This window comes from Copadichromis virginalis, linkage group LG7 (assembly GCF_057382275.1).
Source record: "Copadichromis virginalis isolate Kocher_CV1m ecotype Utaka linkage group LG7, C_Virginalis_male_GT1.1, whole genome shotgun sequence".
In the NCBI taxonomy this organism is placed as follows: Eukaryota; Metazoa; Chordata; class Actinopteri; order Cichliformes; family Cichlidae; genus Copadichromis; species Copadichromis virginalis.
The window spans coordinates 52,456,952-52,472,702 of NC_140624.1; positions in this window are offsets into that span (position 1 = coordinate 52,456,952).

Below are 15,751 nucleotides of genomic sequence, written 5' to 3' on the forward strand. Positions count from 1 at the left end.
TGGAAGTAGTGTTTTCAGTGGGAGAAACGTCACGCACGCACTGAACTGGAGAGCGACTCCTTCAGTCTCAGCTGACTTTATAAACAGCACATTGGCATAATGACCGAAACTATACTATAGCACCAGTGACTAACAATGAGGTCAGTTTCATGATCAAATTGCCATGACTGCAATCGCACATTGTAAGATGGTAAAAGAGTTACCCTTATGCCCCCTCAGCGATTCAGAGATGGTCTTTCCCTTTTCACCTAAATGGCCTCCTTGACTCCCTGCACAAACCACCATTCCTTCCTGTCCAGGATCTGTACATCTTCATCACTGAAAGGGTGACCACTGGCCTGTAGGTGTGACTGCAGAGCTCTTCTGTGTTGTTTCAGAGTTCTAGCGTGCGGTATGTTGATGTTCGGATTCTGATTACTTAATCGGTTGTTAAAATAATGAAACAGATATTAATCATAGACTTTCAGCTTTCCAGAGCCCAATGTGAGGTCGTGAAATACCTTACTTTGTATTGTTTTGCCAAACGCAAACGCTTCCCACTGAGACATATGGGCACAATCTGCATCAATGTTACGAGTCTATTTAAAACTCCACGCACATTACATGGGACAGCCACATTTCTTCTGCTTTATTAACAATTTGCTCTTATTTTGAAAGGTGAAATATCCACATTCCGGTATCACGACGCAGAAACGCTCCTCTCGTCAGTAAGTGATGCGCTGAGTAAACTGGAACGCCTTCGCCATCACGTGGCCTCTGAGGAATCTGCTCACAATAAATCCGTGACCAAGACAATACACGGGCAGTGAAGGGTAAATATCCACATCGGAGCAAACAAGCTGACTGGGATGAATTAAAAGGTGAAATAAATGTGCAGAAATACATTTGAGGTAAGGTATCTATACAAACATCTTTTGTGAAACAATCGCTCTATAGTAAAAAAAAAAAAATTGCATTAACATATTATTCCGCAAAACTGGATTTCAGCACATCCAGTAAAATGTTAATTTACTCCCCTGATTTAATCTGACTCGCCGTCCTTTCATTGGACGAGGCTTTACACTCGTGTTAAAAACGACGTTTTTGTTCCACGTGTAACACATTTTGTGTGAATTTTAACACGTGTAAAAAAAAAACACCCAAAAACCAAAAAAAATCTTTCAAAACAACACGTGTTGTGTTAGATCTGACACGCCATGTTATTCAGGCACCAAATGTGCTAAAATCTAAAACATAATACAATATTGAGGAAACACAACTTGTGTTATATATGAAAGTACATGATGTACAGCATCAGTGTGGAGGAATTTTAAGGTCATGCCAAAGAATCTCAACCTGATTGAAGTCTAGATGTTAACTAAGCCACTCCAACATCTTTATTTTATTTTATTTTAATATTATTTTGAGTCATTCAGAGGTGGACTTGCTGATGTGTATTGTATCATTGTCCTGGTACATAACTCAGGTGCTCTTGAGCTTCAGGGTGTGAACTGATGGCCACACATTCTCCTTCAGGATTTTCTGGTAGAGAGCAGAATTCATGGTTCTATCAATCACAGGACTGACAATAAACTGGACTGGGCTAAAACACCACTGCAGTTTACAGGAAGGGCCAGAGCTGTTTCTATTTTCTGAGGTGGCTGAGGTCTTTTAATACCTGTCGGATGCAGAGGCTTTGCTAGTCTGTTGTGGCCAGTGCTAGCCTCATGCTGTTGCATGCTGGGGCACAGTACACACTGCATAGTGCACACCCTTAATATCAAATCCTCAATAGAGATAATCATTATGATAAGGACAATATGTGTAATATCCTGGATTATTTATAATCAGAGCTGTGTATTTATTAAAGCTATTTTGTTATATTTTGTAATTTTGTAATTATTTTATTATTTAATTCAGTTTGGTAGTCTTGGTAGTCATTAGTGCCCTTTTGATAGGTTCCTCAAAAGATTCACAACTGTTCCCAGCTGTAGAAATGGCTTTGTGACGCTTTCCAGACCGATAGATGGCAATGACTTTGACCATCCTCTGTTTTTTAATTAATTAGTTAATTGTTTCTTCACTTTGTCAGACAGGTTCGATTTAAGTCATTTTTTTATTCAACATGTTTGGCAGTGGTCAGGCCAGGGTGTGGCTAGTGAAATAGAACTGAGATTATCAGCAAATTATATTTACCTTCATCCAAATAGCCTTGATAAATGAGATCGTCTTTTTGTTTTTAAACTGCATTGTCTTTAGTCAGGTTATTGCTAGCTAATATTCAGATTTGTATGATTAACACACTTAAGTGTGACAGATATGAAAAAACAAAAAAAATCAAGAAGGGGGCAAAATGTTTTTCACATATTCTCCGTCAATACTAATGCAATGCCATTATAATTTAATTAGATAACAGCCACATTAAAATGTCTGGTACATACATTGCTCATGGCATTAGGCCAGAAAATCAATAATCTTTACCAAGCTCAAAAACATTCAATAGCCCACACTGACCTTGTGCCAAATTTCATATTGCTTCCCAGGAGATATCCAAACTTAGAGAGTGATTGGTTGTGTTTTTATTGAACTGTTCAAATAAAATTCTAATTCTTTCCAGTTACACCAGTTCATGCCGATCAATTCAAATAAAACTCCGTCGTCAGTAATATAGAAATTAATCTCTACTTTCAAATTCCTCCTTGAATTTTCGGTGTTGCTACTGAAACATTGGCCAGAGAAAATATAGTCGTTGCAATTTGTCGCCCCCTTGTGGTCAATTTTGCAAAGCCCTACAAATGAAATGTATGTTTTTTTGTTTTTTTCAGGTTACAGGTCATTATTTTTTATGTTTTTCTTTTTTTTCTGGTCAGCTTTGGGTTGCATATGGTTAGAAACACTGTAGATATAGGACAATGCCATAGCCATGTTATTTGTTTGTTACGGTGTTATTCAGATAAGATAAGATAAGATAAGATAGAACTTTATTAATCCCTCGGGTGGGTTCCTCTGGGAAATTCGATTTCCAAAAAAGCACAGCACCGACAGAAGTTACAGAGTTATACACACACACATATATATAAATACAGAGACAATATAAATAAAATATACGAAGGGGATAAATAGAATAAATAGGAATAAAAATAAAAATACAAGTGAATTCATGCATTTATTCATTCATTTATTCATGCATTTATGTATTCCCACTGAACATTATTTATGATATCAAGCCACTGAGGCATGCTTGATGGCAGAGAGAGCATAACAGAGTATATGGAGAGCTATATAAATCACTTTCTCTGTAGCACATTTTCTGTGCTCATGTGCTCTATTTCTGTTCCTGTAGGCCTGTCAGTACTATTTATTTAAAACCGACCGCTGCCTGTCATTGCAATGACTGAAACTAGACAACTAGATACAATTAATTATTGCGAGTGATTATGGTGCAATTACTGTCCATCAAATGCTGACAAATTTGCATAAAAGTTGTAATATTAGTATGGTAATTTTATTTTAAGGTATAACACAAATGTCACCATAATCAGAAAAAAAAAATCCCTCCATTAGCAATTAGAACAGATCTTGTAACATATGATCAACAGCTGAACTGAAAAGAATCAATCTGCATTTAGATCATTTAGATAATTAGTGGTTATTTGTAGAAACAGAACAAGATATACATCTATGGTGTTTTTTCATTTAAAGTAAAACAAAAATAAACATAAATAAATAAAAGCACATAAGCTGATAAAAACTTATGTTTTTATCAGCTTGTGTATTATTCAAAACAGCTGGTTTTGGATTGTGGTTGAAGAAACATGAAAGTTTTTATGATGCTTCAGAAGTCCCTTTTTATAATGTTTTATTGTCTAAATGATTGATCAAAATTAACATGACTGCTACAGGATCATATGGTTTCATCAGATAATCAGCTTATAAATCTTGTTTTTTTGTTGTTGTTGTTGTTGTTGTTGTCGTCGTCTTCCTGATTTAATGTGTTTTGATAATGTCAGAAGTGGTTTTGCCAAACATCATGATTTCACAGTAAGCTGACCTTTTTGGAGTGAAAGTGAATTTCATATCATTGCATTTGTTTCCTATTAGACCAGGTGTCAATCTCATTTGAGTTTATGAACCACAAACTATCCAAAATGCTCTCAAGTGGACCGGACCAGTAAAATCACTGCATAATAAAAATAATATTTCTCTTTCTTTCATGTTGAGAATTACATTTTGAAAGCATTCACTTGGGTCAGAACAACAATATTTACAGCCACATGCCAAAGTAATAAGAACCTTTTATACCATTACATTAGAACTTTGCCAGACAACAGAAAGCATTATATCTTGTTAAATTACTTTACTTACCTAATGAGATTTAGCAATCTGACATTGCCAGAATAAGTGATAATAATAATCAGAATGCATGTTATTGAAAAATTAATTGCAGTTAATTGCAAGTTTCTCACATTGCCTTTGTGATCTAGTGGACCGAATTTGACTCTTTCCAAGACAGTTGTGGCCCCCAGGGCACATATTTGACACCACTGTACTAGTTAAGTATGGAACATTTTTGGCAAAGGTAACTTATGAAGTTTTGGGTTATGACCAACAGTGTTTATGAGGTCAAAAAGACATTGAGTTTGATCACCAAATTCTAATAACTTCCAGTTCACGTTCACAAGACATTCCTGAGATACATTGCCTTCAAAGGATTTCATTCCAGAGACAATCCAGGAACATAATACCTTCAACCACAGCTGTGGCTGGCGCAGGGAGAGAAAAATAACTCCCAGACTACTGACTGATAATGAAAATAAATGTTAGGTGCAACCCCAAATCAAAGAGTGACCACAAAGTTGCAAGAAAGTGGCCAGAATCAACCCAACAAAGACTCCAATGTGGCCCGCTGAACTGCTTTGGAAAATGTAAAGGAGAGCATAAATTTTGGACTTTTCACTAAGTGTGACATCTTTTCCTACTAATAAAGACCTCTCTGGGCTATTCAGACTACACCAAAGTAAATAAGTAATCGAGTAATAATGAAATGACAGAAGAGTTCCTGTTTTTCTTACATTTCTTTCTTCTGTTTTTCTAATTTTGACATCCCTGCACTAGACAAACAAACAGCCAGCTGATGTGGTGAGAGCACAGGGAGGAAATAAAGTCAGATCACATCAGTTTTGCTTAGAAACCTGAGTAGCACAGATACCTCAGTCAGCTTTGTAGTCTATATATTTTATACCAAAAATATAGATTTCAGTGTGGACAATCAGGGAAAGGAAACTGCAAAGAAGTTTTAATTGGCTAAGCTCCGTCAGTGGTGGCACCGGACGTTTGAAGAGTCTGGTAGTGTCAGTCCTTTTGTCTTAAGGGGTGTCATTTTCACTAACTGTGATATAGGCATTGTCAAAACTTCTTGGAGTGTAACTGGGGGCCTTATTTTGCCCGATTAGCCTTTTTGATAAACTTGAATGTGTATGTGTTGCTTTTTTTTTTTTTTTGCTTTTTTTTCTGCAAAACATTTTGAAGTGTCTCACTTAATTGATTGGATGGCGCTTATTTGCACATGGAAATTCAGGGGTGATATTTGAAAAACATCACTTCTTCTGTTAAGGGCCTTGCTGCAGTGAATACAAACACAGAACAAAAAGGCAGCTGTGGGCAAAGCCTTTATCAGAAGTTGAAGCATTTTGAAATGTATTTCTTTTGTCATTAAACAAAAAAAGGCTACACGGGAACACGACAGACCTGTTTAGTTAACAGAAGAAAATGCATTTTTGTGCTTTTTACATATATTCACACAAGTTTGCATTTTATAGGCTGTAAGAAAGCAGGCATTGTATTATGTTTGGTTATGTTACTGTACACCCAGAAAAACCTTCAGGAATTTATGGGTGCATGCTTTAAAATTCACGTTGTTCAGTTCACCACAGTGGTTTTAGTTTTATTAAAGGAGACGCTGTTAATACTCACCAAAAAAAGCTTGATTGGTCTTCAGCTGGAAAGCCTAGACTGCATCGTATTAATCAGCAAGACTACACTGGGAGCCCTTTTTTTAACATTCATTAATTCAGTGTTACATCACAGGGCTGCTTGGTTTTAAATAAATTATGGCCTTGGCAAGACCACAGTCTGGTACTAAATTGCACTTGCGATGCACTTTCATATCATAATGGGTTGCCCTCCCAGTGATTTCCTAGCGCTCTCATATTTGTTGATGTTCAGAGATGGGAACCCTGCAGAAACATAGCCTGTAGACGAGCCATTGAGATTCAGTCTTGATTCAAAGGTGACATTTTATGCTTTTCATAGCAATGGGCATAGCTTCAAATAATGAGGTCAGTGTATGTAAAAGTAATCTCTGTGAGGCAAAACCTCAGTCTAAACACTCGCTATTCGACATCTATTCTTGTGCCTCGCTTTCTTTAATATAATGAAGGATTTTCTTTTACCTGTGAATCATGCAACCGTACCCTAGAGGACTCCCAGAAAAAAAAAGAAAAGAAAAAAAAGAAATATGGAGGTGGAAATGAGCATAATCGGCCCCCCTTTGAGAACTGCTTTAATAGTTTTCTTTCCACCTCTGTGCAATAGATCTGCACAGCTGCCTGACTAGAATGAAGTTTCATCCTACTGCAGAAATTTTAATCAGGTTTTGTAGTGTCTTTGTACTGCACTCACAATGTGACAAGATTAAGAATATCAGAAATTATGAATTCTAAATATGGTCTTTACCTGTTCCATTTCCTGTAAGTACACAAAAATATACTATAAATGCAGTTGGACAGAACTTCCATGCTGATGTTTGGTAACAGTATCCTCTGGGTTAACATCTTCAGATGGAACGGTTGTGCTTAGAGTAAGAGCAGTTAAGAGTCATACATAATACATTAAGAGTAGAGAATGAAGAAAAATAGGCATTAGTCTTACGTTTTAATATAGAATAAACATTTACTGGCCACTTGGTTAGCTAGAATTAAGTTTATCAACTTAATTCTTGTTGACAAACCCCTTCATCACCAGCATCCGCCTCAATGGTTATGGGATAGTTTCATATTGTTTACGCCCAATTCTGACTCACATGTGACTGTATCACAAATGAAGACTCATCAGACCAGGCAACGTTTTTTTGGTGAACCTTTTGTGACACGTAGCCTGAGTTTAATGTTCTTAGCAGACAGGACAGTCACATAGTGCGGTCTTCTGCTGCTGTAGCCCATCTGCTGCAACAGAGGCGGAGGCAGACATTTGATACATCCGGGGCTTAGCCCTAAAGGGTAGTACGCATGTAGGATTTGGGGGGGGGGAAGGGGGGTTGAAATGACTGAAAGATTACTGGGCTCTGTTTTTTTGTTCAAAAAAAAGAATGACTTCATATAGGGAAAAATATGTATCACATATGCAGGACACCTTAAACTAGTTTTTTAATTAAGCAGCAAGGCAGAACAAAGTTGGGGCTGTATCAAGACATGCGGACTAAATCCCAATCCAACCAGACCCAGAACTGATCCGGAATTAAAACAGGACTACTGTCACGGCTGGCGGAGTGAGCCGTGTGGTGTGGAGGAAAAGGAGGACCCAAAATGCAGCAAACTGATGATACGAGTGATGTTTATTTACAAGGTGGAGGTGGCAAAAACAGGCAACGCAGCATGAGCAATTACAAACGGAAACCTAAACTGGGAGAAACTAAAGAGCAAACCTGAGACCATACAAAGGGGTGCGGGGCAGAGAGCCGCAGAGTAATGCAGGCAGATAACGCAGACGAGCCGACAAAGAACACAGACCGACACCCACTAAATATACACACACAAGGTAATCAGGTAATCACACACAGGAGGGAAGAACAGCTGAACCTAATACACATGAGGACCGGAGGAGACACAGACTTTCAGAATAAGACAGGAACTCTAGGACACGAGCCTACGAAGTAAAGCAGGGAACACACGGACTGATTTACAACACAACACGGGGACAAGAACAGAGCACCAAGGACAGACACAGGTAGGGCTGAATATACACTAACTTCAGGTTCAACCCTAAACCAATACAAATCAGAACAAACACAAGGCACAAAAATGAACTTCAAGAAAACACAAAACGCTGGGTCAAAACGACCCAGGACCGTGACAACTACATCCCGTTTTTATTCCAGTTCAAAATCAGGACTACTTAGGATTTAACCAAGACAGACCCAGAATCAAAACTAGATGATAGTAGCACTAAAAATCACCATAGACCTGCACTACACTTATTTTTTAATTCTACCAAAGTACACTATTTAGATTGAGAAAAGTTTATATAATTATTCAGCCTTGTTGTGCAAACAAGCCTGCATAACTTAATAAATGTAGAATTTGAAAAATAACAAACCTAAAAAGAAACACTAGGTACGAGATACATGACTACCTATGATACGGTGATACTTTTGGTAAACAACCATTTGACTAACATGTCTGTCTCACCTGCTCTTGTTCCATCTCTGTGGCTCTGTGTTTTGCCTTATATGCATCCACAGCTGTGCCACCAGTTTACTCACATGGACTCTACTAACCTATCAGAAGCTTCTTAAGCTCAGAATGGAATCGTCTGGAGTTTTCTTATTAATTAACAATAAACTTAGTGCATATGTACTCCTAAATTTGATGAAAATAATAAAACAATAGACAGCTCTGTCTCTCTTTAACTAATTCAAAAGATATTTCAATATTTATTTATCCAAAACAAAACAAGTTTACTCTAAATTGATGTTGTACAGTAAAAATGTTCTTGTGTTTTCCATAAAGTGTATGTAAATATCTGGTTTAAACTGTGGATATACTGCTGTGTACTGAAATCCCTCTTGTTTTTCATAGAAATATACTGAACAACATACAAAGCATAATATATAAAATAACATCTACCAGAGTTTTTTCTTTGAAAGAAGCCCCTTATGTCCATTCTTGTATATCAGTACATTACTTAAACCGATTTATTTAGCCATGGAGGGTAACAACTGAAAATATGAAATAAACACACATGTAAACTAAGACTCTCTAAAGAAACAGCATTGTTGTTGTTCGGCTTTTCATTTCTCCATTTGTTGATTCACTTGAAGAGCAAGTAACGTAATATGGGTCAAGTGATCAGTTTGATATTAATCTTTCGTGATTCACCGTCATATTTACATTATTTGTACAGTACGAATGATTTGCTTTGGTACCTGGTCAAACTTCAGTTCTCCTCTGTCTGCGCTTCTCCAACAGCGCACTCGCAGGCAGCAGCTCCACCGCCCCCTCGCTCAGTCGCTTAGTGCCTGAGCTCGGATCATACCAATATTAGGGGGGATTTACGCACAGTCGTAAATTCCCACAGTGTGCACTATGTGCTCCAAATATTGTGTGTAATTTTTGTTTTATACAGTTGTTAGCCAGGCATGTAACTATGAAAAAATTACACTCCAAAAGACCCCGGGCTTCTGAAAAAACAACCCGGGCTTAAGCCCAGTAAGCCACCCCCCCCGCTCCGCCACTGTGCTGCAAGTGTCTTGATGCATGGTCATTCATCCAGGTAATGAAATTCCTGACAGTTGATTGCATTCATCTGAATGTTGTGATCTCAGTGGGAGAAACATTTTATCACTCATTGAAAATCAGCACCTCCAAATCTGAGGCCATGGTCCTCAACTGGAAAAGGGTGGAGTGCCCACTCTGGGTCAGGGACGAGTTCCTGCCCCAAGTGGAGCAGTTTAAGTATCTCGGAGTCTTGTTCACGAGTGATAGGAGAAGGGAGCGGGAGATTGACAGGATTGGTGCTGCGGCTGCAATGATGCGGATGCTGTACCGATCCGTCGTGGTGAAGAGAGGGCTGTGAGTAAAAGCAAAGTTCTCAATTTACTGGTTGATCTACATCCCTACCGTCACCTATGGTCACGGGCTGTGGGTTGCGACGGAAAGAACGAGATCGCGGATACACGTGGCAGAAATGAGCTTCCTCCAAAGGGTGGCTGGCCTCTCCCTTAGAGATAGGGGTGAGAAGTTCACCCATCAGGGAGGGGCTTAGAGTAGAGTCGCTGCTCCTCCACATCGGAAGGAGCCAGTTTAGGTGGTTTGGGCATCAAGTCTTTGTAAACAGTACTCATAGCTATTGATCAATGGTCATGACAATGTGTATATTATTGATGAAAGTAAGCTCACAGTCCATTAATTAGTCAGTGGTGCTAATTTTGGCTAGTATGTATCATTGATGAGGTTGGCAAAACCTGCAGCTGAGACTAAAGAAGTCAATTGGATGAGTGATGAAAAGTTTTTCCTGCTGAAAGCGCAGCATCTAGATAACCATAATGAAGTTTCTGCTACACGTCAAACCTTGAAGTTTCTGCTTCAAGGTTTGACATGTTGTGCATTCAGAGATGCGCTTGTTCATACCATGGCTGTAACTAGTGGTTTGTTTGAATTACTGTCTGGTCATTCTCCTCTGACGTCGGGCATCAACTGAGAACTGCACCTGAATCGATGTTTTCTCTTTTCAGGAAAGTTCCCCTAAAACCCTGTAGATGGCGGTGTGGAAAAATGCCAGCAGATCAGCATTTTCTGAGATACTCAGACCAGCCTCAGACCAGCCCCAACAAACATAATGCGCTCAAAGTCACTTAAATCACCTTTCTTCCCGATTCTGATGGGTAAAGAAAGGTGATTTAAACAGTTTGTCTTGTCTGCATGCCTACATGCATAGAGTTGTTGCCTCGTGACTAGATGATTATTAGAGATACACATGTATGTCTAATAAAGTGGCCACCATGTGTAGGTTATGTTGCACTTATAGTGCACTTCTACAACTAGCAACTTTCACACGCCCCTTGTTGTTATTCTTTCCCTCGAGATCGATAGGTCCACAGTGAACATCTGGCAGGTCAAAGGTCAAAGGAGGTTGAAGCCAGTGCAGAATGAGAGAACTCCTGCAGCGTGAACACACAAAACATTCATGTGCGGCAGACATACTGAATCTGGAATGTATGTGTGTCAGAGGTGATGACAGAGTTGCAGTGTTGCATTCAAAGATGGAAAAGAAGCAGAAATGTAGCAAGGCCTCTGCAGTTTGATGTAGAACTGAGACGGATGTAATGACCTGACCGCAGGGTGAGCAGGAGGGAGAGAGTTAAAAGGTCAGGCAGCAGATATCACTTTGGAAATGAGTTTTTGGGCTCTTGTACAGAGAAATGGTAATTCACAATCACTAGTCATACAGGAGGCAGTGAGAAAATTAGGTTAAGGTTTAAAGGTTAATTGTATCCTTGCAGGGCGTCCTTTTCTTTCTCTCCCCTTCTTTTTTTTTTTTTTAAATCAGGAGGAAAAAAAGAGCAGTGAACCAAATATAACGGAGTGAGAAAATACAGACAGGTGCAACAATTTCAACAGTTCATTCTCGGAAAGCTGTCGGATAACTGCTGACAACTTTTGTAAAAACTATATTTTGCTATGAATGACAGAAAAGAAAAACATAACCTGTACTTCACATGTAACACAAAACATCCTACCCAACAGATGGAAACAATCTGAGACCAGGTAAAGAAGGTTTCGCTTTGCTTTTCTTTTTCTTGGGCGTACTCAACATCAAACCCACCACACGGGGGCAGCATTGGTTCATGCTGGCATTGCCTCTAAACATGACCGTTATTATTACTGCAGGCAGTATATAATTTCAAACACAGAAGGTGTGGGAAATCTGTAACAAAACATTCTAAAGAAATACGAACAATGAACTCAAACCCGATCCTTAAATTCATCACCGGGGAGAACCGGACGGATCGATGTGTAGTTATGCTGAATGCTGAATCCGAAGGAGGTCAGTGATACCGCTGGAAAAACTGGTAAATCATCACAAAACATAAATGCTGCAGAGTGGTCAGTAAATATTCTTAGAAAAATATGTGCTTCACTGAATATCAGATTTTGAAAATATGTTGTGATTTGTTGTTATGTTGCAATTAGCTTCTAAATAATGACTAATGCACTGCTTTAAAATATTCATTAGTGTTACTGATATTCATTACCTTTATCTTTGATTACACCATGCAGTCGCATTAGAGCATGAATGGCGATCATCCCTAATTACTCCTTACAGGAAGCTCATAAATGTAAGATCACGTTTGTAATATCCTTCCATCCATTCATCAATCCGTCTGTCCTGTTGCTCAAGTTAAAGCAACAATGGCAGCAGCAGACCTGTGTGAGCTGGTAAATAATAATTGTTTATTCTGGTTCAGAGTCATTTATTATGTCTCCATCTCTGCCTCGGAGAACCGATTTTTCTGCCTCTCTGACAGGATTTCCCATGTGGGAAATGTCTTTGCGGGTGTTTTCTGCACACCGGTGTGATGGAAACATCATCAAATGTTTGACAAATATGAAGCTATTATCACTGCACCAGATTACACTTACACATTTATTATGCACGTTTATGAATGCATGGACAGATGAGGGCCAATCTGAAGAAGTGGCAGCTGGAGCCCAGGTTGAGGAGGGAAATTGGCCTTTATCTGGAACAATCTCATTGTCCCCCCCCCCCCCCAAAAGCTTGTTGCTAGTGTAGGTGAGTGTTGGAACTATAGCTGACCTCTAAATTGGGCGTTGTGCCTCAGTTCCAGGTGCAGCCAGGACCAGTACAGTGCCTATATTTCTTCAAGCAACTAATGTCAACTAATGTCAGCCTTCTTCTCCTGTTTAGGAATAAACAGCCTTTTTTGTTGTTGTGTTGCTGTCTTGAATTGCCATTTTATTATGAAGTGTGTGTGTGTGTGTGTGTGTGTGTGTGTGTGTGTGTGTGTGTGTGTGTGCTGGTGATACTTGGAGGAACATGAGCTTCTTTTAGGGACACTTGAGGGAAAGCAGTCTGCACAGAGAATCGTGCCCAGACTAAACAAACCAGGAGCCAGGCATGGTTCATGGTGTTCTTACCCAAGGTAATAACCCCTGATCACGATGGACCACGTGAGCTAAATGAGCTTAAAAAGATTAAAGTGTTTGTCAAAGTTGCCAACTTAAATATTGACTCTTTCCTGAGGTTACCACTGTAGCGGTCAATTCAGGACTGGTTTGGAAAAATTTAGCGTAATATACAAGTGAAGTTAACCTTGTGTGTGTGTTTGTTTGAATTTGTTCTCATGGAAACTGCAGCATGTGATGCAGGGAATGCAGTGACAGTCTCACACTTGATAAAGAGAGAAAAGCAGACGATGAAAGGAAAGCCCGTGGCTTGTTTTCATTGCAGTTCTTTGGAGGATTGTACATGTGTAAATGTCTGTGTGTACGAGTACCGCACTTTGAAATGTCATTTTTTCTTCCATTATGTAGTTCTCTTGTCAACCAAATATATCTTAAACTAGCCATCTGTGAAACAAATGAGAAATAACTTTGAATGTTTCCCTGAAAGGTCTGAATTTGTCTCATCAATACTTCAATCTGCCAGCACATCTTCAATCTTTATTTCTTCACACTATCCCTTTGCATATTTGCAGATACACTGTATTGCCAAAAGTATTCGCTCATCTGGCTTCACATGCATTTGAATTGGAGTGACATCCCATTCTTGAGGCATAGGGTTTAAAATGAGTGTGGCTAATCCTTTGCCGCTAAAACAGCTTGAACTATTTTTTTTGTCAAGGCTTTCCACAAGGTTTAGGAGTGTTTATGGGAGAGTTTGACAATACTTTGTGAAGCACATTTGTGAGGTCAGACACAGATGCTGGATTAGAAGGTCTCCGCTCTCAGTCTCTGCTCTAATTCATCACAAAGGTGTTCTGTCGGGTTGAGGTCAGGACCTCCGTGCAGGCCAGTCAAGTTCTTTCACACCAAACTCACTCATTCATGTCTCTATGGAAATTACTTTGCGCACTGGTGCACAGACATGTTGAATCATTAATACTTCCTTTCACTGGCACTTTACACTTGATGCAATGCCAAACACAGATTCATCCATTGGATTGTCCGGCGGAGACCCGTCATTCATCACTCTAGAGAACACGTCCATTACTCTAGAGTCCAGTGGTGGTAAGCTTCACCCCAACTCCAACCAATGCTTTCCATTGTGCTTGGTGATGCAAGGCTTGGATACAGCTACTCGGTCATGGAAACCCATCCCAGGAAGCTCTATGCAGTGTTCTTGAGCTGAACTGAAGGCCACATGATGTTTGGAGGTCTGCAGCATTTGAAGCTGCAGAAAGTTGACAAGATCTGCGTGCACTAAGAGCCTCAGCATCCGCTGACCCCACTCTGTGATTTAATGTGACCTACCACTTTGTGGCTGAGTTGCTGTCATTTCCAATCACCTCCACTTTGTTGTAATACCACTACAATTTGACTGTTGAATATTTACTAGTGAGGAAATTTTCTGTCTGGACTTGTTGCACAGGTGTCATCCTATCACAGTGCCATGCTGGAGATGCTGAGAGCGACCCATTCTTTCACAAATGTTTGCAGAAGCAGTCTGCATGCCTAGGTGATTTTACACACCTGTGGCCATGGAAGTGATTGGAACACATGAATTCAATGATTTAGATGGGCGAGTGAATAGTTTTGGCCTGATTCATCTGGCCAGAAATTTGTTATTCTGTTTCTGCTGATCCCCACTGTGCATGTTAGTTTACTTTTATATTTTTTATAACTGATATTTTAAAGCTGAACGACCAACTAGCAGTTCACTGGCAACACATTTAATATGAAGCATTTAAACAATCTTTATAGCAACATATCAAATATTCCATCTTATCAAATGTGAATATTGGCTAATATTCAATAACATTTGGCTCTCTGTCCTGCCATCCTCACCTACAACTGGTCGTGGAAGATGGCTGCCCCTCCCTGAGCCTGGTTCTGATAAAGTCATGTTCTTGCTAAAAGGGAGTTTTTCCTTCCTGCTGTCACCAAGCATTTGTTCAAAGGGGGTTGTTTAATCAGTGAAGGTTTCTCTCTATCATTGTAGAGTCTTTACCTTACAACACAATGCACCTTGAAGTTACCTTTGTTGTGATTTGGCAATATATAAAATATAAATACTGAACATTTGAACTAAATTGAAATAATATTTGCTTTCTATGATGGTAAACTCTAATTTTTTTTTTTCAAAAACTACAGTTTTCACCTAGAATTTAATTATAATTTAGTTTAGGTACATTTTAAATGTTTCTGACCATTTGGGTAACTGTATAAGATGAGAGACAGAGAGAGAGAGAGACATTTAAATACAGTATGTTCAAATTACAACTACATATGTAACATGTGAGACAGATGAGAAGATGGATAATAAAAGCTCTCCTTTAGTAGTGGAAACGTCAAACAAATCTACCCTTAATCAATTTAAGTAGACCAAAAAATATACTGTAAACCCGGAGCTATTAAACCTTCTTTGTCCGGTTGGTCTTGGATAAAATCCTATCAGAATCTGAAGGATACTACAAAAAAAAGAGATTACTTTTTACTGGGAAAACAGAAAAAGGTGCGTGGGGGTGGGGTGGGTTGTACAAGGCCGAATCTTTGTGTAGCTCATATTCAGCCGCTGATTACAGCAGGAAATGATGCTGTCCAATTGGATGGGAGCCTGATTGTTGCCGCACTTGTATCTGCAGAGAGGGATATATGCTTTGCAAAAGGGCAGGCAGATTCTGTGTGTTTTCTTTTTTTCCTTTTTTTCCCTGAGTGAATAATCCTCTCTCTTTCCAGTCCCTTGCTACTCCTCGGAAGTGAAGTCTGTTCCGGAAAGGCTGGCTGAATGGGTAGTGTCAGTATCCAGGTGTCAG